The sequence below is a fragment of the Sus scrofa genome, chromosome 1 (assembly GCF_000003025.6).
Source record: "Sus scrofa isolate TJ Tabasco breed Duroc chromosome 1, Sscrofa11.1, whole genome shotgun sequence".
NCBI classification, from domain to species: domain Eukaryota; kingdom Metazoa; phylum Chordata; class Mammalia; order Artiodactyla; family Suidae; genus Sus; species Sus scrofa.
The window spans coordinates 248,524,226-248,548,399 of NC_010443.5; positions in this window are offsets into that span (position 1 = coordinate 248,524,226).

Here is a 24,174-nt window from a genome sequence, read left to right on the forward strand (position 1 = left end):
AAAGTGATTCAGGGGTACATATACATATACCCATTCGTTTTCAGATTCTTTTCCCATGTAGGTTATTATAGAATATTGAGTAGAGTTCCCTGTGCTATACAGTAGAATATTTTCTTAATAGAAGAAATATATCTTCACCCTACAAGATGAGACTATTACCTTTTGAAGAAAGTTAATGGTTTCAGTGGTGAGGGCTGTTGCTCTCAGATAATTCAGAAAGAACTAGTGAAAACTCTGTTGGGGACTTTAACAGTAATTGGAGCATTCCAAACCTTCCCAGCCCCTCCTCATCCCAGTCCACAGGGCTGATTCGGAAAATAGGTAGAGGGGAGTGACTGCTGTGGTGCAGCAGGACTGGCAGTGTTTTGAGAGCACTGGGACTCAGGTTTCATCCTGGCTGGGCACAGTGGGTTAAGGATCCGGCGTTGCCACAGCTGCAGCTTATGCGCCAGCTGGGGCTCTCGGATCTGATCCCTGGCCTGGAAACTCCATATGCCCTGGGGCGACCAAAAACAATAACAACAACAACAAAAAAAGCCAAAAACCAAAACAAACCAAAACAAAAACCAAACAGGAAATAGGTAGAGGAGCTTTTCTGATAACAACTGATGAATTTGAGGTTCCAGAATTTGGGAGATGAACTAAGCATCAGGATTCTACAAAGTGAGGATGATAGAATTCTCCACGTCAGGGAGGTGAGGACGCTGGTTGAGGGGGTTCCTTAAGGAAGGTATGTGGGAGGAATTAGACAATGAGGGATTGAAGAGCCAGAGAAAGACAGGGACTGAGTGTGTTCTTATGTGGATGGTGGGTCAGCTTCATGGCCTGAAACCCCTGTTGATGACATTAGGTTGTTTCCATGTCTTGGTTATTGTAAATAGTGCTGCTGTGAACAAAGGGGTGCGTGTATCATTTTGAATTATGGTTTGTCCAGATATATGCCCAGGAGTGGGATTGCTGGATCATATGGTAATTCTGTTTATAGTTTTTTTGAGGAATCTCCATACCATTTTCTAGAGTGGTTGTACCAACTTACATTTCTGCCAGCAGAGTAGGAGGATTTCCTTTTCTCTAAATCCTCTCCAGCATTGTATTTGTAGACTTCTTAATGGTGGCCATTCTGAGCAGTGTGAGATGGTACCTCATTGTAGTTTTGATTTACATTTTTTCCAGTCATTAGCAGTGTTGAACATCTTCTCATCTGCCTATTGGCCATCTGTATGTCTTCTTTGGAGAAGTGACTATTTAGTTCTTTGGCCCATTTTTTGATTGGGTTATTTGTTTTTGTGGCTGAGTTACATGACTTGTTTGTATATTTTGGAAATTAAGCCCTTGTCAGTCACATCGTTTGCAAATATTTTCTCCCGTTCCATAGGTTGTCTTTTTATGATTTCCTTTACTGTGCAGAAGCTTATAAATTTGATAAGCTCCCATTGGGGTCTCTTTTATAAGAGCACTAGTCCTATTCATGAGGGCTCCACCCTCATGACCCAATCATTTCTCAGAAGCCCCACCTCCAAATGCTATCACAGTGGGGATTAGGTTTCAACATAAAAATTTAGTAGAGACACAAACATTCAGCCCATAACATCTTATAAGTGGAATCAGCATGTTTGTCTTTTGTGATGGCCATATTTCACTTAGTATAATGTCTTCATGGTTTATCCATGTTGCAGCATATGTCAAAATTTCTTTCCTTGTTAAGATTGGATAATATTCCATTGTATGTATATACCACATTTTGCTTATCTGTTCACATATAACTTTTTAAATAGAAAAAAGTTAATGGGATCATAATGCATGTAATGTTCTGAATCTTATTTTTTAACTTCATGACACCTGTTTTCATTATAGCTTATTATGTCAATCTATGCAATTTTTTTGTGTATGTGTGTATTTTTATGGCTGCACCTGCAGCCTATGGAAGTTCCCAGGCTACGGGTCAAATCAGAGCTGCAGCTGCCAGCCTACACCACAGCCACAAGCAGTGCCAGATTTGAACTCTTTCTGCAACCTACACCACAGCTTGTGGCAACATTGGATCCTTTAATCCATTAAGCAAGGCCAAGGATCGAACCTGAAACCTCATGGATACTATGTAGGGCAGTGAGCCACAATGGAAAGTCCTATGCGATTCTTTTTTAATAGTAGTCTCTTATATTGAGTAGATGTGCCATAAATTAATCATTCTATTTTTGCTCAATATTTAGGTGGCATACAGTAAATATTATCAACAATCCTACTACAAGTGTTCTTTTTTTATTTTTTATTTTTTTATTTTTTTTGCTTTTTAGGGCTGCGCCTGTGGCATGTGGAAGTTCCCAGGTTGAATCAGAGCTGCAGCTGCTGGCTTATGCCACAGCCACAGCAACACCAGATGCTACACCACAGCTCACGGCAATGCCAGATCCTTAACCCACTGACCAAGGCCAGGGGTCAAACCTGCATCCTCATGGTTTTTAGTCAGATTCCTTTCCACTGCACCACAGCGGAACTCCTGGGTATTCTTGTTCATATCAGTTATGTCCATGGGCAGATGTTTTGTCAGGAAAAATGCTTCAAAGAGGAATTTCCAGATCCTAGGTTATGCTTATTCTTCAACTGCCAAGTTAAAATTCAAAAAATATTTACTAGTTTCTTCTCCCACCAACAATGTGTGAATGTGCTCCCTTCCCCAAATCTTTGCCAATATTTGGTATTGATCTTTCATTTTTTCTCTTAGTATTCATTTTGCTGATTACTGGTAAAGTGGAACATCTTTTAATTCATTCGTTGGCTGCTTGACTCCTATGAATTGACTGTTTATATACTTTACACATTTTTCTTACTTTATCCCAAAACCCACAACATAATAGTATGAGGGAGGTACTATTATTATCTCTATTTTACAGGTAAAGAACTGAATATTCAATAGCCAGAGAATGATAAAGTAACTTCCACTTGACAGTAAAACATAGTGGGAAGAGCTCACCACTGGAGTCAGAATGGCACTTTTGGTGGTGTTACCTCAGATAAATTACTTAACTCTCCGTGTTACAGTGTCCTCATCTGAAGAATGGAAATACTATAAGAAAGATAATAGTATCTATCTTATTATTGTGAGATAAAATGAGAAAATCCATGATAACATTTGAATTATGTAATATCATGGCATAGACCCTCAATATTTGCCAGCTATTATTAATATCGTAGAAAAATATGCACATCTGGAGTAGCCTGGAAAACATTTTTGACACAAGAGGAAATGCAAAAAAAAAAAAAAATCCACACAATATTATAGATTTTGTGAGAACTATATATGCTCATGGAAAAAGACTTGAAGGAAATATGCATATGTGAACAGAATTTCTTTGTTAGGGGTTGGGATTATGGTAGTTTTTTAAAATTTTCTTTTAATTCTTTTTTTTTTTTTTTTTTTTTTGGCCATACCCTCAGCTTGTGTAAGTTCCTGGGCCAGGGATCACCTCTAAAGAACACATCTCTGATGTGCCTGAGCCATATTAGGCTAACTCACCATGCTTTCACTCTCCAAAGTCTGCCTGATGACTTTGACTCTCTAAATTACAAACAGCAGTGCCTCATCTCCCTGGTCACTCATTCATTCATTCATTCATTGAATAGGTATTTATAGAGAGCTTCCTAGGTGCTAGACACCATCCTGGGCACTGATATGCAGTAGTGAACAAGAAGGTCTGGATCCTGATTTATAATGAGAAATTGAAGACAATAAAGCAACAAGTATACAAACAGGAAACAATCAGATAGTAATAAGTTATCAGCAAAGGATTAAAATTCAGGGCTGTGATGGTGGCTGACGGTGTTGACTGCTTTTGACTGGAGGTCAAGGAAGGCCTCTCTGAGGCGGTTGCACTTCAGCTGATGGCAAGAAGGTACCAACCTGGGAAGATCAGGAGAAGAATACTCTGGAGAGTGGACAGCATGTTCAAAGGCTCTCAGGCAGAAACATGTTTGGTGGGAGTGAGATATGAAGGGAGGCTCGTGTGGCTGGAGTGTGGTGGGTAAGGGTGAAAACAGGATACGTCAAATCAGGCAGGGCTCTGGGAGGGACGACATGTATTTTGGAATTCATTCAAAGTGAGATAGAAAATCACTGGAAGGTTTTTAGGTAAGAAAGTGACGATCTGATTTGTGTTTTTAGAACGATTCTCTAGCGGCTGTGTGGCAAAGGGATGGCAGGGAGATTGGAAGCAGGAACATTGATCCTGGTGTTCCAGTGATCCAGGCAGAGAGGCTCAGGGGTTAGGTTAGGGTGTTGGCTGTGGAGAAGGAGAGAAATGGATGTTGGGGTATCCTCAAGAGGTAGAGGTTATAGGACTTGCTGAAGGATCGGGCATGGGTGTAGTAGAACAGAGGAATCAAAGATAATTCCTAGATTTTGGGCTTGGGGAACTTGATGCTCTTTACCTTGATGAGGAAAACGGAGGAGAAGCCAATATTTTAGCAGAAAAATTAATAATTCTATTAGTAGTCTAAGTAGAAATGTCAAACAGAGAATCGATTATGTGAGTCTGGATTTCCAGAGAAGTCAGGCAAGAACTGAAGATTTGGAAACCTCCATACGTGAAGGTTGATGAGATCACCCAGAGTGTAGACAGATCCAGTCCTAAGTCCTCTAAAATCGAGAGATTCCAAAAAAAAAAAAAAAAAAAAATTTGGAGTTCCCGTTGTGGCTCAGAGGTTAACAAATCCTACTAGGAACCATGAGGTTGCAGGTTCGATCCCTGGCCTTGCCCAGTGGGTTAAGGATCCGGCATTGCCGTGAGCTGTGGTGTGAGTCACAGAGTCGGCTCGGATCTAGCGTTGCTGTGGCTGTGGTCTCCAATTAAACCTTTAGCCTGGGAACCTCCATATGCCATGGGTGCAGCCCTAGAAAAGACAAAAAGACAAAAAAATAAAATCAAATCGAGAGATTAAGCAGAAAATAGAGAATCTATAAAAGAGACTGGAGAGGAACAGCCAGTGAGGCAAGAGGAACATCAGCAGTGAGATCTCATAGAAGCCAAGAGAAGACAGTGTTTCAGGGAGGGCACGGGGTCTGCTAAAGCATCAGGTACAGTGAGGACTAAAGTCACCATTGGCTTTGGCAACAAGATCACTGAATTTCATTGCAGACATTGTGAACAGGGAAGGCATGTCAGTTTGGGGGCCCAGCAGGATTTGGTTTGAGTTGTAGTTCCACCACTTGCTAGTCATGTGACACATCACGTAACCTGTTTGCAAATTTAGATAATGACATTTATCTTTGAGGATCGTTGGAAAGCCTAAGTGAGATAAAGTAAATGAAATTGCACAGTGCTTAACAGGCACTCAGTACGCATTGATTCCCATTCTTAAAGCAGCTGAGGAAAGGCAGAGGACTGGGAATGGGCCCAGGGAAGAGGTCTTGATGTCCTCAGGTTCTGTTTTTGAAGCCTCAACAGTGCTTGTTTTCAAAGAAAAGAAAAGGCTTATTGATCCAGAGGCCTGAGAGTTGAGGCAACTGACTCTGTCCAAGAGGAAAATGAGGGAAGGCTTTTGGGTCCCCTGTGTGTCCTCAGACATCCTTGTTATAAACCTTGAGGTCCTAAGGTTTCCTACCATCCCATCACTATCCTCATCCTGTTAGGTTCTGGGCTGAGCAGGACAGATTGGGGCTGAAGGTGACTGTGCCTAAAATCTTGAGCAGTATGTTCTGAGCAAACTCGGTACTTAGGGTGACACTCCTGTGACCTGGATGAGTTTTTAGGACTTGTGGGAAGTTCCAGACTTGGTGGTAAGAAGACCACGGTCCCTCCAGCCTTTGCATGGAGAAAGGTGAATGGAACATAGCAGGGGAGCCCATTTCAGAGCCACATCTGTGCTCTTCTTGTAGAAATGTAGCTGGGGAGTTCCCTGGTGGCTCAGCTGGTTAAGGACCCAGCATCATCACTACAGTGGCTCAGGTCACTTCTGTGGCCTGGATTCAATCCCTGGCCTGGGAACTTCTGCAGTCCTTGGGGGCAGCTAAAATATATATATATATATAGTTGGGGCTGTGGGGTGAAAGGAGGTCAGAATAAGGGGTCACTGTCTGCGGGGCTCTGAGCAAGTGTTGGATTTAGTCCTTATCCCAAATGGTCAGGTCTGGAGACATCCAGTGATTAGTCCCCCAGGAGTTCCTGGCAATGCCATGGGTTGACTGGGGAAGCTGCTAAGAGATGAACATGAGAATGAGTGCCAGGAAAACAGAGAGTGCCTAGGACAGGGAGGGCAAATCCGTACCCACATGGCCACTTTGCCCCCCTCCTTGGTCCAGGGCAGACACTGGGAATCCACCTCAGCTCATTCCCATTTAACCTAAGCTCAGTCTCTGAGCCTAATCCATACCCATCCTTTACATAAAGCTCCATGCAGCCATTGCCAATAATTTAGCCTTGGCTCACAAAACAAACCTAGTAAATATTTTTTACTGGGACAGTTTCACTAATCTCTCTAACTAGTACTCAGATAACTTTTTACAGTCTGAGTGAAGGAGCACTCTGCAATGTTTTAATAGCATCTTGTAGCACTTATTGTCTTCAATCCTCCATTGTATTAAACCAATTTTAGGAGACGATGGGGTTTTGGCATTGAACTTTCATGGGCATCTAGAGCAGCTCTTTTCAAACCTTATAATCTTTGTCCGCAATTTAGCTAGTCTTGGGTGGGACCTGAGATTGTGCGTTACTAACAAGCTCCCAGGTGCTATTGCCGCAGCTGAGCGGCGGTCCACATTTCAAGTAGCAAGGGAATAGATCACGTTAGGAGTTGACTCACCAGAGAGAGGAAAATTTCAGACAAACAGGAACCTAATAGGGCTCACGATGTTCTAGGGGAAAGTTGGCAAGATCCTGCAGCCACCTGGACAAGCAATCCAGGATGATGTAACTCTGCCGCACAGACTCGTGTTATGACATAGATGAGTAGCTTGAAGAGAATTCACACTCCCAATTCCCAGTGCCTTGTGTGCAGGTTGCTGTTCTTGAGCAGAACAGGGTGGTGGCTAGTGGGCCCCTTGCCTTGTCATTTGGGTGCCAGAGGACTTCTTGGAGTTACATGAGATCAGGATAGGATAAGGGGGAAACCACAGTGTCCCAGGAGCAGAGAGCCAGGGGGTCTGCCTTTGTATTGGTAGCTCCAGCTTTCTCAGGCCCAGTAGTCATCCTGGAATGACATTCAACCAACCAGAGATCACCTCTGACCCTCACGTCTTCGCCTTGCCTTACACGTGGTTTCCACAGAACCTATCTGTTCAAGCAACCTCCTTGCCAGAGGAGAGAAGTTGAGTTGAAGATGGTTGGTTTCCTGGCTCTCTCCCAGCCCATTGCCTGTTGGGCACCACTCTGGCTAGACTCAACTGCAGGCTGAAGTTGTAGCTGGTTACGAAAGGGGCCAAGAAGAAGGTTGGGGAATAGGTGCCACCACTAGATACAGACCTCCCTGATAACCTCCATCCCAGGAGAGCCAGTGTGGGGGCAGCAGAGTGTGATGGAAAGGGTTCCAGTTTGGATTTGAATCTCAGCTCCTCACTTACCACCTCTGTGACCTTAGACAAGGTTCAGTTGATTTCACTGAACCTTGTTTTCCTCATCAGCCAAATATTACCTCCTAGCAGGGTTCATGTCAAACGTAAATGAGGCAATAGATGGACAGGAGCTGAAGGCAAGCCCTACCTTACTCCTGACACTCGTGTGTGGAGGCAGCCTTCCTGGCTCCACCAGGCACTTTCCCTCTGACAACCCGGCCCCTGCTGCCCAGGAAGAGCTGGGCAAGGGAGCTGCTGAGCCCATGTGTTTCTGCCGGACCCCTTCCTCTTCCATCTCCCTGGCAGCAATCGCCCAGGTGGGAGTCCTCCAACAGGAAACACATGCTTCTCCTCAACTAAATGAAAATGGTGAGAGCCCCCTCCAGGCCGTAGGATTTAATGAACCCCTGGATTGGGAAACCTCTAGGGTGATATCACAGTATGTCCAGAACCATCTCAGCTTATATCTGATGTCCAAGTGTCCTGTTTAGCAATAAAACACTCTCAAGGGGAGTTCAGTGGTAAGGAACCCGACTAGTATCGATGAGGGTGCATGTTCAATCCCTGGCCTTGTTCATTGGATTAAGGATCTGGTGTTGCCATGAGCTGTGGCATAGGTTGCAGATTCGGCTCAGATCTGGCCTTGCTGTGGCTGTGGCGTAGGCTGGCGGCTCTGACTCCAATTCCACCCTTAGCCTGGGAACCTCCATATACTGCAGGTGCGGCCTTTAAAAGACCAAAAAAACAAAAACCCCACTCTCAAGGGTCCCACTTTGGATGATGAACTGTAAACACATAAACTCTAAAGGGCTGCTCAAATACTTGGCAGTGTATGTTGCATTGTAGTTGGAAGCTGCCATTGCTAACTGAAAATTAAGGCTGGAAGCACAAGCGTTGCAATGGTTTTCTCTTCACCCTCCATATTTGACCAGCCGCCTATTCCTACCCTTATCTTCTCGGGGACAAGTGGAAACCTGAGGAGTTTTGGTAACTGGAGGGAGACTCAGGAGCAGGAAAACCTCCCCAACCTGAAGAGGACCCTCCCAGGAACTCCGCCACCTGTGCCCACCCTCAGCCACCCGGCTCCTTTCCAGCCCTGCCAACGCCCAGGCCACTGACTCACTCCCATCCAGGCCCAGACCTGTGCTCACGCAGCACATGGAGACTCTGCTCTCCCTCCCAGCAAAGATGGAGTGATTTCCCTGAGAATGTGGGACCCACGTGGGCCTCTCAGAGGCCAGGTCCTGGCTGGGCCTCTGGGATTGCTCAAGCATCTCTCTCCTTCCACCCCCTCTCCACCTCCTCCTGTTTTCCTCCCCGTGTGGAAGCTATACGGAGGTTAGGCAATGCTCAGGATTAACTGGGTCAAGTCATCTGTGTGCAGCAAGGAGGAGACAATGGGACTGCGTAGGTGACCGTGCATCAGACAGCAGCCAACACACCATTAACCAAACAGGAAAATCTGCACCGTCCACACGCTGCCTGCTCAGCTCCCCATCACTTACTGGATGGGGCTCAGCTCCACTCAGAAAGCCAGGTAGCCCTCCCCACCAGGCACCCCATCTTCAGCCACACCCAACTTTTCAGCATCCCCTGAACGTGTCAGCTGTTCACACCTCTGTGCCTTTACCTGTGCTGTTCCTTTTCCTCCCAGTGACAGGAACTCTCCCTCTTTATTGCTCTGAAAGCTCCTACACCTGCTTCTCTGAGAAGACTTCCCCAGGCAGCGGCAGTTGCTCTCTCCTCCCTCCTCCCCGAGCACAGCATAGATGTTGTCCCCCATGCTTTACAGATCTGCCACCTCGTTAGGCTGTGAGCTCCTTGAGGAAGGGACCATGTCTTACCCACCTCTGTATATTCAGGGCCCATCATGGTACGGGTGTCTGTGAGCTGCCGAGTAAATGCCTGTCAAATGGATGCACAAATGAATGAGTAATGGTAAGAGGGTTGGCTATAGGGTCAAGAGACTTTGATTGATGCCAGCGACCACTGCGTGATCTTGACAAAGTCACCGAACCACTCCTAACCTCAGATGCCTCACCAATAAGGCACTAGTAGTAACACCCACACGGCCTACCTTGTAGGGCTCTGGTGAGGACTCAAGGGTGTAATTTACAGGAAAGCACCTTGTAAACTAAAAAGGGAGATATTTGCACACCAAGACCACAAAGTCTACTAGACTCGTTGGGCTTCAAAACCCTCACTCCTGAGCGAAGCACTTACTGGAAAAAGAGGCCTCCTGCTCTTTGAACCTCCAAGAAACTGTCAGCAGAAGCGTCTTTCACTGCGAGCACAAAGACAGATGTATGTGCTTATATGGAAATGTGTTTTTAACAAATATAACATGAGAATGGAATTCTTTCCCCTCCCCGCCGCACCAAGCCTTGATAGCTAATTAATTCCACCTGGAGGAGGGAGCCAGGCATTGGGCAGAGTCGTCCTTCTGCTGTGTTTGGGGAAGAATCTGAGGTAGCCGTCTCCTGGGCATCTGGGGAAAGGCAACGGATGAACCAAGTCATTGGTTTTGAAGGATCTCAAGGATTATTTCATCTGACCTCATTGTTTTATAGGCAACCCAGGAAGGGAACAGGTTTAGCTCAAGAAACTCAGAAGTGGCAGAACTGGGCATGACGGTCCGACTGTCTTTGCACAGCTCTTTCTCCTGCATAGGCAATTTTCCTGATCCCAGACTATGATGACATTTCTTAGCTAGAGACTGCTGATGGTTGTCAGAGCAACCTGTTGGACAAAGTTAATTATCCAAGGAAACACTCTAGCAGGCTTTATTCTCCTCTCAGCAAATATCGTGCCCAAGTGAGTGCTTTCAGGTTGATGACCCTTGGCACCCGCTTGCCTTCCTAATAATTGCCCTGTAAATTAATTCCTTATAAATTGCCTTTGATGCACTGAGTGCCTGGATAGACGCTGAGCGCTGTGCTCAACTTTGCAGCAAGACACAAGGTCTAAAACCGCACTGATGGGCACCATGGACTGGTTCCCAGGAGACCAGGATTCCAGCTCCCGAATCCTCCCACCAACTTTCTGCGGCACCTTGACAGAGCATTTCCATCCTCTGAACCTCAGTTTTCAAATCTGTAAAACAGGACTGAATTCTTTCCTGATTTCAGGTCTGGAGATGAACTGGGATTCTGGATGCCCACCTGACGAGAACAAGATGTTGCATCCGGGGTGATTTTCCTAACTCAGATGTCATTCCCAACTCAGGCTCAGGGCACATGTCAGTGTGGGGTCACAGACTGCGTTTCTTGCAATATTTGAGTGGTACGTTAGGCACAATAGCAGCTTCAGCTAGAAACCAATTCAGAGACGCCATTGTGCATTCCTTTCTTCTCTGCCATGCCTTCCAGGATACTGAAGGATAAGAACTTTAGCCTTAGCCCCAGTCACAGTTTTTGATTGTTTAACATTATCCCATTATCAACTCTTTCCCCTTTGGCTGATGTTCTTGACTTTTGCTCCCACTGTCTCCGCTGGCCATCTCACCAATACCTATGGTTTCAACTACCACCTAGATGCTGAGGATTCTCAAACTATCCTCTTGGTCCAGGGCAGAACCACGGCTCTTTCTCTCGGGCATTACGTTTAGGCTTTAGACTTAAGTTCAGCATCTCTTCCTGAGTATCCCATGGTCCTGTCACATTCAGCATCTCCTCCCCACCCCCCACTCTTGCTTTTCTCCCAGTTTCCCCTATCTCGGTAATGACAGCATTCAACCACTTGACCAGGCAGAGCATTGGAAATCATCCTCTATGCCTTCCTCACCCTGCCTACCCAGCCAGCTCCTTCCTTAATCTAAATCATATCCTTCCTTTCCTGTTTCTACCACTTTTGCCCTGGTTCCTGCCTTGTCATTTCTCACCGTGATCCCTGTATCAGCCACTTAAGCCTGCATGCCTGCTTCTCCCTTCACATATCCTCTTCCAGTCTATCCTCCATACTGGCACTTTGGACAGTGGTTCTTATCCTCCATGCAACTGGGATTACCTGGGATGCTTTAACCCATTGATGCCTGGGTTGCACCCCCAGGGACTCTAATGTGATTGGTCTAGGGTGTGGCCCTGGAGAGTCTTAAATGTTCCTCAGCTGATTCTAATGTAAAGCCAAGGTTGAGGGCTACTGTGCTAACATAATCTTTGTGAAATTAACTGCAGGCTAAAGTCTGAACTCGGTAACTGGCATTACCCAACCATTCCCAACCAGGACACAGCCTCCCTCATCTATTACTTCAACTTCACACATGATTCCAGTATATGGGCAAGGATAAGACCACTTCTCTTAGCTGCATTGTGGAGGATGGAGAGAGGCAGAGAGGCTGATGCAGTGGTCCAGGTGAGAGAGGATGGGCAAAAATGAGGGCAGGTGTGATGGAAATGGTATGTTCCACTGACTCTTTTGTCCTCCCTCAAGCCCAGAGGCCTAATTAGTAAAAATGTTCTTGGATACAAGATCAGATATCCCTTCTCCCAAGTCCACTTCATTGTACATCCTTCCAGCAAGAGTGAGTTTGATTACATAAGCATAACACCTGAATTATGCTCCTAGTGAAAGGAGAGGTGGGAGGGGACAGCCTGATACCAGACAGGTGCCTAGAATAAACTATTGTGCCTATACACTAAGTCCCAAAGATGGTAGAAAACAGTTCTTTACCTTCCTTTCAAGGAGCCCCTTGCCCTGCTACACCTACCTAAGCTGGGCATCAAGTTGTCTTTCTCTCTCTGCTTTCTCCTTTTCTTTACATCAAACAGTCTTCTAGGGTGTTTGTTTGCTGAACAGCTTTGCCTTCCCCCCAGTGTTCTGCTCCTCTTTCTCTTGCTTCTGATTTATGCTTAACCTATTGGGTCCATTTGGTTTTCCCATGACTGAACTGATGGGAGGTGAGGTTTAGGGAACCTTGGAACCCGGGTCTGTATGACTCCATAGTTCATGTCTTTCTACTCTACCAAGCATCCTTTACTAACTTTTGTTTTCTGATAAATCACGGCTTTCCAAGAGCAATGTAATCTGAACAATACGAGGTCATAAAGCAGATGTGACCCCAGGAGTGAACATTTCCAAAGCTTTGTGTTTTCCAGATCGGTGTCTTGCAGTGAGAGGTCACGGTTCTCATGGGATTTCTTAGAGGAGCATTTTTCAGAGTCAGCATGGGGGAGTAGAGAGTCCAGGGTGAGAAATGAGTAAAACTCTAAGAGTCCTGAATAACGAGCCAGGTCAGCTTGAAAAAGTCACCTACCCTCTTTGAGCCTTATTTTTCTTGTCGATGACTGAGGGTAATATATTTGCTTTTGTTCAATTTACTGTGAGGATCCTGTGAAAGAATGTCTGGCGAGGTGCTTTTCAAATCACGCAGAACTCTGGGTGCATAAGGCATTGCTATTCTACGTGCAAATGCAAACAATTGATACCTGGAAGGGAATCATGAGATAGATGCATTAATTTGAAATGCTAAAATTGACCAGGCATTGGATTCATCAAGTAGCTCATATGGTTTTCTAACAAGTAATCATAATTTGTCTTGGGACATCTAAGAACTCTTGTAAAACAGTCCTGTACAGGATGTAACATATTGAAGATTAAGATGTATGGGCATGATACCCAGATCTACAACATACTGGCTGTTTTGCAACTTGAAAATCTAAAACCAGATTTTGGAAAGAAATGTTTATCTTCTAGCCAAGCAGCACAGCCAAAGACAGAATCCAAAGGAGAAGGTCCAATGGGTACTTCTAGAGTCCGGTCTGGGTTGGCAACTCTGAATGTCCACAGGGTGAGGCAGTAGGGGTAAGGCAGTAATAGGGGTGGGCCAGGCTTCTGAAGGAACCTTATAGGAGGCAACAGCTACTCAATATCCACCCATGGTGGCCACATCAGAATTGGGCTGCATGCACCAGATTCTCTGATTTTTCATGAGAAGCCGGAAATGTAGGTTTTTGTTTGTGCATGTATATGAAATTTCCATTTTTAAATGTTGGCAGTGGAACACATTTCAAACACTAGGTAAGCCAGACCGAACAGATATGCTCATTGGATTTGGCCTCCAGGCCGCCCACCTATATCCGCTGATCTGGGCCATCTGGCCACCCATTTAAACTACCTGGGAGAGGGTTTAGACATCTCAGTTGCCCAGGCCTTACCCTAAACCAATTAAGTCAGAATTTCTGAGGGTGAGTCTCAGCTGCCTGAGTGATTCAAGTGTTTAGCGGAAGTTTGAGAACCAGTGCTTAAGAGCCTTTCTATGTAAAATCTAGTCCTCACCCTCAAAACTATAGGACTGATGAAAGAAACTCAAGAAGATACCAATAAGTGGATGGATATCCCCTGTTCGTGGATCAGGATAATTTTATATTGTTAAAATGTCCATAATACCCAAATCTATAGATTCAATGCAATCTCTATCAAAATTCTGTGACGTATTTCACAGAACTAGAATGAACAATCCTAAAGTTAGTATGGAACTACAAAAGACCCTGAATAGTCAAAGCATTCTTAAGAAAGAACAAAGCTGGAAGCATCATACTTCCTGATTTCAAACTATACTATAAAGCTATAGCAATCAAAATACTACGGTATTGGCTTAAAAATTAGCACACATCGAAGTTCCCATTGTGGCTCAGCAGGTTATGGATCCGATGTAGTCTCCATGAGGATGTGAGTTCAATCCCTGGGCTTCCTCAGTGGGTTAAGGATCTGGCATTGCTGCAGGCTGCAGTGTAGGTCACAGATGCAGCTTGGATCCAGTGTTGCTATGGCTGAGGTGTAGGCCTGCAGCTGCAACTTTGTTTCGACCTAGTTCCTAACCCAGGAACTTCCATATGCTGCAGGAGCAGACCTAAAAAGAAAAAAAAAAAAAAAAAGATACATATACCAGTGGAACAGAGTCAGGAGCCCAGAAGCAAACCCACACATACAGTCAACTAATGTTCAACTAGGGAGCCAAGAATCCTCAGTGAAGTAAGCATACTCTCTTCAATAATAATGTTGGATATCACAATGTGATTAGTTAACGCATCCATCACCCCACATAGTTACTTTTTTTTAAATTTATGTGGTTCCCTGTATTTGTATTTTATGTTACAATAAAAATATGTGGTTTAAAAAGCCATAAAGTAGGGAGTTCCCATCATGACACAGTGGTTAACGAATCCAACTAGGAACCATGAGGTTGTAGGTTCGATCCCTGGCCTCGCTCAGTGGGTTAAGGATCTGGCATTGCCTGTGAGCTGTGGCATAGGCTGGCAGCTGTAGCTCCTATCAGACCCCTAGCCAGGGAACCTCCATATGCTGTGGGTGCGGCCTTAGAAAATACAAAAAGAAAAAAGGCCATAAAGTAGAGACGGAGCTTGTTTCAGAAGGGGGACTTGCTGCGGGGGGGAAAAAAACATTGGACCAGATTGAGAGTCACAGGTTGGAGTTCCACCCACCACTCTCTCCAAAAAAAAAAAAAAAAAAAAAGCCCCTGAGCTGCTCGGAGCCTCTGTCCTCAACTCAGTGATAATGGACAAAGTGGGATAACTCCAAAAGCTTTGATCCCTTCACATTCTGTTAATTCTCTAGCTTTTTGGCAGGTTGAGCCCATGAATTGCCTCAGTTTTCTTTTTCTTTTTTCTTTTTTGTCTTTTGTCCTTTTAGGGCCGAACCCATGGCATATGGAGGTTCCCAGGCTAGGGGTCTAATCCGAGCTGTTGCTGCCGGCCTACACCACAGCCACAGCAATGCAAGATCTGAGCCACGTCTGAGGCCTATATCACAGCTCACGGCAATGCCGGATCCTTAACCCACTGAGCAAGGCCAGGGATTGAACCCACATCCTCATGGATGCTAGTTGGGTTTTTTAACTGCTGAGCTATGACAGGAACTCCCCAGAAATTTCTTTACTCTTTGATTTGTACTTCTTCTTCCCCCCAACCCCCTTTTTGGCCACTCCACAGCCCATATAGTTCCCAGCCAAGGGTCAGATCTGAGCCATGGTTGTGACCTATGCTGCAACTGCAGCAGTGCAAGATCCTTAACCCACTGTGCCAGACCAGGGATCGAACTCACAACCTCATGGTTCCTAGTCAGATTTGTTTCTACTGCGCCATAACAGGAACTCCATTGCCTCAGTTTTCAAGTTGATGGATTGTTGCTAGTGTTCAAAAATTTTTTGTAAACCAATACCTATAATCTGGGGAAAAAACATATTCAATCTGCAGACACTGCTAGGTGCTTACCCAACATCCATCTAGTCTCCCATCTCCTTACTAACAAAACTCTATTTAGGGGAGCAACTCACCTGGCTAAAGCAAATTCAGTTTCCCCAGTACTTATGCACAAAGGATGGCCAGTGAGTGGGGCTTCAAGGGAATCTATTGTTTATTTTCCTGATAAAAATAACAGGATCAAATGGCTTATGCTTTTTGCCTTTTGTTCCTCCTGAACTTCTAGCCTGCAGCCGCAATGCAGGCCCAGAGGTGCTACAGCTGTCTGTGAGCCTCAGGAAGAGGGCTGGGTGGAGGGTATTGGGGAGCTGGAAAATGGGAGAAGCCTGAGTTCCTGACGGTGTTGCAGACTCACTGCTCCATCTCTTGGTGCTGCTTCCAGATTTCCTAACATGCTAAATAATGAGACCTCCTGGAGTTCCTGTTGTGGCACAGCAGAACCAAATCCAACTAGTATCCCTGAGGATACGGGTTTGATCCCTGCCCTTTCTCAGTGGGTTGGGGATCTGGTGTTGCCATGAGCTGTGGTGTAGGTTGCAGACACAGCTCGGATTCCACGTTGTTGTGGCTGTGGTGTAGGCCAGCAGCTGTAGCTCTGATTTGTACCCTAGCCTGGGAATTTCCATGTGCCAAGGATGTGGCCCTAAAAAGTTAAAAAAAAAAAAAAAAAAGAGAGAGAGAGACATCTTGGTTATTAGGCCTTGGTGATTCTATTTCTTTTATCCACAGCTTCCCACAGAATTGAATGCTTTTATCTGAAGAAATAGAATACTCTAGAAAGGAAGGCAGGGATTTCTCTGAAAACTAGAAATTAACACAGTGACGTAACTTTTATACTGCAAGGGCAAAAAAAATTGTAGCAGTGTGTGGTGATGGATGCTGTCTAGACTTCTTAGATCATTTCACAACGTAAACAAATATAAAATCATTATGTTGCATACCTGAAACTAGTATATGTCATTATATCTAAATGTTAAAAAAAAAAAGAAAAAAAAGGGAAAAGAAAGAAAAAGCTCTTAAAAAGGAAAAAGAGGAGTTCCTATTGTGGCTCAGCAAGTTAAGAACCCGACATAGTGTCCATAAGGATGCTGGTTTAATCCCTGGCCTCACTCAGTGGGTTAACGATTTGGTGTTGCTGCAAGCTCCGGTGTGGGTCGAAGATGTGGTGGCTCTGATCCAGCATTGCTATGACTGTGACATAGGCTGGCACATGCAGCTCCAATTCGACCCTAGCCTAGGAACTTGCAGATGCCATAGGTGTGGCCCTGAGAAAAAAATTTTTAAGTAAGAAAAAATGAAGAGGAAAAAATTTTGTAACTATATTACAAGGTTGTCTGAAAACCACCTGTGAGACCGTCTTTGCTCTGGCCCAGAAGTAGAAATGGCCCCGGTGTAGGGGTAGGGTCAGGTTCCCCAGGTTTTGCCGACTGACAGCATGTTTCAGGATAACTGATGCGGGGTAAGTCTGAGTCTTGCAACAGAGTTCATCGGAAACATGCGAAAGTGAATAGAGAAGAGCTTTGTAAGCAACAGAGCACTGTACTTGGATGGCTGATTATCAACCATCAACTCTTTCCTACATGGTAAAAATAAAATAGAGAACCAGGAGTTCCCGTCGTGGCGCAGTGGTTAACAAATCCGACTAGGAACCATGAAGTTGCGGGTTCGATCCCTGCCCTTGCTCAGTGGGTTAACGATCCAGCGTTGCCATGAGCTGTGGTGTAGGTTGCAGACGCAGCTCGGATCCTGTGTTGCTGTGGCTCTGGCGTAGGCTGGTGGCTACAGCTCCGATTCAACCCCTAGCCTGGGAACCTCCATATGCCACGGGAACGGCCCAAGAAATAGCAACAACAACAAAAGACAAAAGACAAAAAAAAAAAAAAAAAAAAAAAATAGAGAACCATAGTGGGAAGAACAGTGAATTCTGAGCCAGAAGGACCAGTGTTCGAGGCCTGGCCCCACTGCTTGCTGGCCCTGTGACCTTTGGACAAGTCACTGAACTTCCAAGTCTCATTTGCTTCATCAGCAAAATGAGGAGGTGAATGCCGGCCTCGCGACTGTGGGGAGGCCTAGATTTGATGGTGTCTGTGTGATACTTAGGAAGCACTTGACAAATGGAGGCCCTTGCAGCTTCCTCTCACACCCAGGAAGGTCTCATTAAGTAATACTTCAATTTAAATCTAAATTGTGATCTCAGACTGAAGAGAACTTTAATTGTCCTCTGGTCCAGCTCACATCCAAGTCAGAATCTCGGCTGCAATAGCCCTTCAGATGGATTGCCAGCCTCTCTGCCCACTCTCGAGAGGGGACCCTCACACTGTGCCCAAAGCACCTCTTCAAGCTCTAGACGGCTCTGCCTGTTACCACATTCTTTCTCTGGCCTGAGTTGAAATCTGCTCCCGGGAGGTTCCTCCCAGGAGCCAGTCTGTAGCGTTTTTCTGAACTGCTTGAGCACTGTCTCCCTGAATGCCGAGCCCCGAGCAGTCCTCTGCTGGCACGGCTCTCTCTGGATCCCTGGAAGAGAGCAGCTCTCTGCCAAGGTTATGGCATCAGGTGACCCATCCCCACTGGTCAAAACTGGGTCCAGAGAAGCCATTCCCCATGGCACCCACTGGGTAGGGTCAGGTGGTGGCAGTCAGCCCATAGGCTGCTAAATCTGGTCTGCAGTTGTGGGTTGTTTTGTTTTTTGACCTCACAGGTTTTTTGTGGTTTTTTGGTTGGTTGTTTGTTTGCTTGCTTTTTAGTCCTGCACCTGTGGCATATGGAAGTTCCCAGGCTAGGGGTTGAATCAGAGCTACATGTGCTCGCCACAGCCACAACAATGAAAGATCCAAGCCATATCTGTGACCTTCACCACAGTTCGTGGCAACGCTGGATCCTTAACCCACTGAGCAAGGCTAGGGATCCAACCCTGCCACCTCATGGTTACCAGTTGGATTTGTTTCTGCCGAGCCACTGTTGGAACTCCACAGTGCTTTTTTAAAAATGGAATTGGGAGGGAGTTCCCGTCATGGCTCTGTGGAAACGAATCTGGCTACCATCTATGAGGATGCAGGTTCAATACCTGGCCTCACTCAGTGGGTTAAGGATCTGGCATTGCTGAGAGCTGTGGTGTAGGTCGCAGACACGACTTGGATCTGGCATTGCTGTGGCTGTGGTATAGGCCAGCAGCTACAACTCTGATTCAACCCCTAGCCTCGCAATCTCCATATGCTGTGGGTGCAGCCCTAAAAAAACAATAAAAATTAAAAAAAATGGAATTAGGAGTTTTCTTGTGGCCCAGGTGGTTAAGGATCCAGCATTGTCACTGCAGCAGCTCAGGCTACTGCTATGGTTTGGGTTCAGTCTCCAGCCCAGGAACTTCCACATGCTACAGGCTCAGCCCAAAAATAAATTAATTTTAAAAAAGAGGAGGAGTTCCCATTGCGGCGCAGCAGAAATGATCTGACTAGGAACCATGAGGTTTCGGGTTCAATCCCCGGCCTCGCTCAGGGGGTTAAGGATCCAGTGTTGTTGTGAGCTGTGGTGTAGGTTGCAGATGTGACTCAGATCTGGCATTGCTGTGGCTGTGGGGTAGGCTGGGAGCTGTAGCTCTGATTCAACCTGTAGCCTGGGAACCTCCATGTGCCGAGTGTGCCACCCTAAAAAGAAAAAAAAAAAAAATAGAATGAGTCCCAACATTTAAAAACCTGAAGATTTCACATTTTAAAAATCTAAGAACTCTTATGGAATATCTGTCAATGCTAAGAACTGGCTGAGTGGAGGCTGCCCCAGACACAGAGGCAGAGTGGTCTCTGTTCATGATGCACCTCACCTTCTGGGACTGTCTTACATTCAGTTGACTTTCCTCATTTATATTTAATTCATGGTCCCTAGAGGCAGTAGTGTTTGCCACCTGTGCTCCATTCAGTGGGGCTTCCCTAATATGTAAACAGTTCATTTGCAGCCAAGATTAAGGTAACCATACCCCTAAGAGGCAACTTGAAAACTGCCTGGAAAATTCCTTCATCGCTTTTGGATATTACCTTTAAACATTCACTCTAAAGAAACACATGTGTTCTAAGTAACACAATTAAATATTTCATCGCAACATTGCTTATAATAATGAATAACCTGGAATAACTTAAATGCCTGTCTACTGGGGAGTGGCCAAGTCAACCACAGTGTCTCCAGGTCCTAGAGTACAAGGCAGCTATAAAATAGAATAAAATACAATAGCAGTTAATAATAAGAAAGCACTGCATGGGAGTTCCCGTCGTGGCTCAGGAGTAACGAACCCAACTAGTGTCATGAGAGCATGGATTCGATCCCTGGCCTCGCTCAGTGGGTCGGGGATCTGTCGTTGCCAGGAGCTATGGTGTAAGTTGCAGACGTGGCTCTGATCCCCCGTTGTTGTGACTGTGATGGAGGCCGGCAGCTACAGCTCCGATTCACCCCCTAGCCTGGGAAATTCTACAAGCTGCAAGTTCGGCCCTAAAAAGCAAAAAGAAAGAAAGAACTATGTGTTCCAACTTGGAAAAAACCTCTAATATATATATTAACTGAAAATAGTAAGTTACAAGATAACATAAAAATATGATGTGATGTTTAAAAAACAACATATTGATATATATATTTATATAAATGGATTTTTAAAAAGGTCTAAAAGGCAATACATCAGACTTATAGCAGTAGTTACTGCTGAAATGGGACTCGAATTGGGACAATAGTCAAGAAAGACTTTGGCTTTATAGTATTTAAAATTTTTTTTTCTTTGAGAATTTATTTATGTATCATTTGGGTTGTTGAAAACCAATTAAAAAGGCAGTTTGTGCTCTGTGCGGAAGCTCATTCCTAAGCTCAAGTCTGTGACTATGAAGAAACCAGTCACCCAAACTTGAATTCTGCTTGTGAACTTAGTGTACCGTTCATTTCCAGGGTTTTATACCTCTGAGCTTTTTTGGTCAAGTTCCAATTTCAAATATAATGTGTCCCCATAAATACACTCATCCTTGCCAGACTTAAGTTTGGAAAATATAGTCACTGTATACCTTATACAAATTGCTGTTTCTAAGCAACTACATATCAAGAGTACATCAAATTTACCAAATATATACTCTGCAAGCCTCTGTGCCCCCAAACAGGGCTCCATAATGTATCACTTCTGAGCAATATAAATTCTTGTGGGCTCAGAGCATGAGGAAAATTCATCCAAGTTTTCCATCTCAGCTCCAAATGGCATAACGACAGCCCAGTTGAAAATAGCACTCAGAGGGCATTGCTCCGCGTAGCTGTGCTGCCTGCTGGCCCTCACGTTCCTTCGGAGGCTGAGCACTGCAGCCTTGGCTGCTGCCAGCCCTCCGTCACCTCTAGACAGATGCCTGGATCCATGTGAGGCAGGCCCGGGAAAGGCTGGTCGGGAATTTCCACATCTGGCTGTAGTCTCCCATCCAAGCCATCCAGGACACGACTGGGACCTGATCTCTGAGGCGGACCTGTAGAGGGGGGCAGTACTGCTCATAAAATTGCAGATTCTCTGGGCTAGACCTGGCCTTGGGGGTAGCCTAATATCTAAAGGAAGGCCTGGGGGAGTTCCTATCATAGCTCAGGGAGTTAAGGAGCCGACGTTGTCTCTGTGAGGATGCAGATTCAATCCCTGGCCTGGCTCAATGGGTTAAGGATCCAGCATTGCCATAAGCTGCAGCATGGCTGTGGTGTAGGCTGCAGTGGCAGCTTTGATTCAACCCCGGGCCCAGGAACATCCATATGCCGCAAGTGTGGCTGTAAAAAGAAAAACATAAAAATAAAAGATGGAGTTCCTGTCCTGACTCAGTGGTTAACGAATCTGACTAGCATCCATGAGGATGCAGGTTCGATACTTGGCCTTGCTCAGTGGGTTAAGGATCCTGCGTTGCTGTGGCTGTGGCATAGGCCAGCAGCTGTAGCTCCAATTCGACCCCTAACCTGGGAACCTCCATATGCCTTGGGTTTGGCCCTAAAAAGCAAAAAATAAAAAATAAAAGAAGGCCTGGGTCAGGCCAAGGCAAGCCCAGTGGGCCTACTCCCCACAGAGAAGAGGCTCAACCAAAGCAATGAGACCAGGTTTTGATGAGTCAAGAGGGGTGACACGAATGCAGATCAAAACCACAGTGTGATAGCACTTCACATCCACTAGGATGACTGCTACAAAAAAATATCAACAACGGAAAGAAAAACAAACAAAACACCCAGAAAGTAGCAAGCATTGGCAAGGATGTGGAGAAATTGGAACCCTTGTGCCTTGCTAGTGGGAATGGAAAATGGTGCAACTGCTGCGGAAAACAGCATGGCCATTCCTCAAAAATTAAACATAGAATACCCACATGATCCAGCAATTCCACCTCTGAGTATATACCTAAAAGAATTGAAAGCAGAGATTTGAACAGATATTTGTACACCAGTGTTCATAGCAATAAGGAAAAAATGAAAGCTACAGAAATGTTCTTGGACAAATCAATGTATCCACAAAAGGTGGTGTATCCATGCAATGCAGTGTTATTCAGCCTTAATAAGGAGTGGAATTCTGATGCATGCTACAACACGGAAGAACCTCAAAGACATTATGCTAAATGGAAGATGCAAGACAAATATTGTATGATCCCACTTATATGAGATACCTCACTCAGTCAAATTTACAGAAATAGAAGGTAGAATAATAATGAGTACCAGCGGAGTTCCTGTTGTGGCGCAGTGGTTAACGAATCTGACTAGGAACCATGAGATTGCAGGTTCGATCCCTGCCCTTGCTCAGTGGGTTAACATCTGGCGTTGCCGTGAGCTGTGGTGTAGGTCGCAGACGTGGCTCAGATCCTGCGTTGCTGTGGCTCTGGCGTAGGCTGGCAGCTACAGCTCCGATTCGACCCCTAGCCTGGGAACCTCCATATGCCACGGGAGCGGCCCAAAGAAATGGCAAAAAGACAAAAAAATAAATAAATAAATAAATAATGAGTACCAGGGATGGCAGGGAGGGAGTAAAGGGAAGTTATTGTTTAGGAAGTACAGAATGTGGGAAATTGGGAAGATGAAAAAGTTTTAGCGATAGATTCATGTTATAGTTGCACAACAATATGGCTGTACTTAGTGTCACTGAACTGTACACTTAGTTTTACCTGTACAAGTGGTTAAAATGTTAATTGTACAAGTGGTTAAAATGGTAAATTTTATGTTAAACATATTTTACTACAAGAAAAAAAAAAACACTTTTAAAAGGAAGAAAGATAATACCAGGTGGCCAGGTGATGTGGCAGAAGAAGCCAGAATCACCCCCAGAAGGCCCTGGGCTACAGCAGTAATGAGAGCCACAGCAGTGTCAAAGCCAGGTCCTTAACCCACTGAGGCACCAGGGAACTCCCAGCCTCCTTTTAATGGATGGGTCATGTGAGCAAAGTTTTACAGCAGGCATTAAAGCTGGTTCCCTCCTGCTCTGGGCCAAATGTCATCATAAATTCAAGGGAGTAAAAGCTTTAGTTTGGGTTAAGTGCAGCTTTTGGTTCTTGCTTTGGCAGCTGTCAGGAAGATAGGAATTCACACTCAACTCATCAGGTGTATGTTCTGCTCATTTTATCTCTTTTTAAAAATTTTTTGGGGTTATTTTTTTAAATTAAAAAAATTGAAGTGTAGTTGATTTACAATGTTGTGTTAGTTTCAGGTATATAGCAAAGTGATTCAGTTACACACACACACACACATATGTATTTTTTTCAGATTGTTTTCCCTTAAGAATCATTACAAAATATTAAGTATAGTTCCCCATTCTATTTTTTTTTTTTTTTTGTCTTTTTGTCTTGTAGGGCCACACTGGTGGCATATGGAGGTTCCCAGGCTATGGGTTGAATCGGAACTGTAGCCGCTGGCCTATGCCAGAGCCACAGCAATGCAGGATCTGAGCCATGTCTGTGACTTACACCACAGCTCACAGCAACACCAGATCCTTAACCCACTGATCGAGGCCAGGAATGAAACACACATCTTCATGGATGCTAGTCAGGTTTGTTAAGTACTGAGCCACGACGGAACTCCTAGTTCCCTATTCTACCTTATCAGTTTTCTATTTTATATCTAGTAGTGTGTATATGTTAATCCCAAACTCCTAATTTATCCCTTCTCCCCACCTCATGTTTACTCTTTGGTAATCATGAGTTTGTTTTCTGGGAGTCTATTTCTGTTTTGTATATAAGTTCATATATATCCTTTTTTTTTAGATTCCACATATAAGCAATATCATATGATAGTTGTCTTTGGATTACTTAGTATGATAATCTCTATGTCCATCTAGGTTGCAGCAAAAGGTATTATTTCATTATTTTTTATGGCTGAGTAGTATTCCATTGTATAACTGTACTACATCTTTTTTTATCTATTGATCTGTCAGTGTTCATTCAGGTTGCTTCCATATCT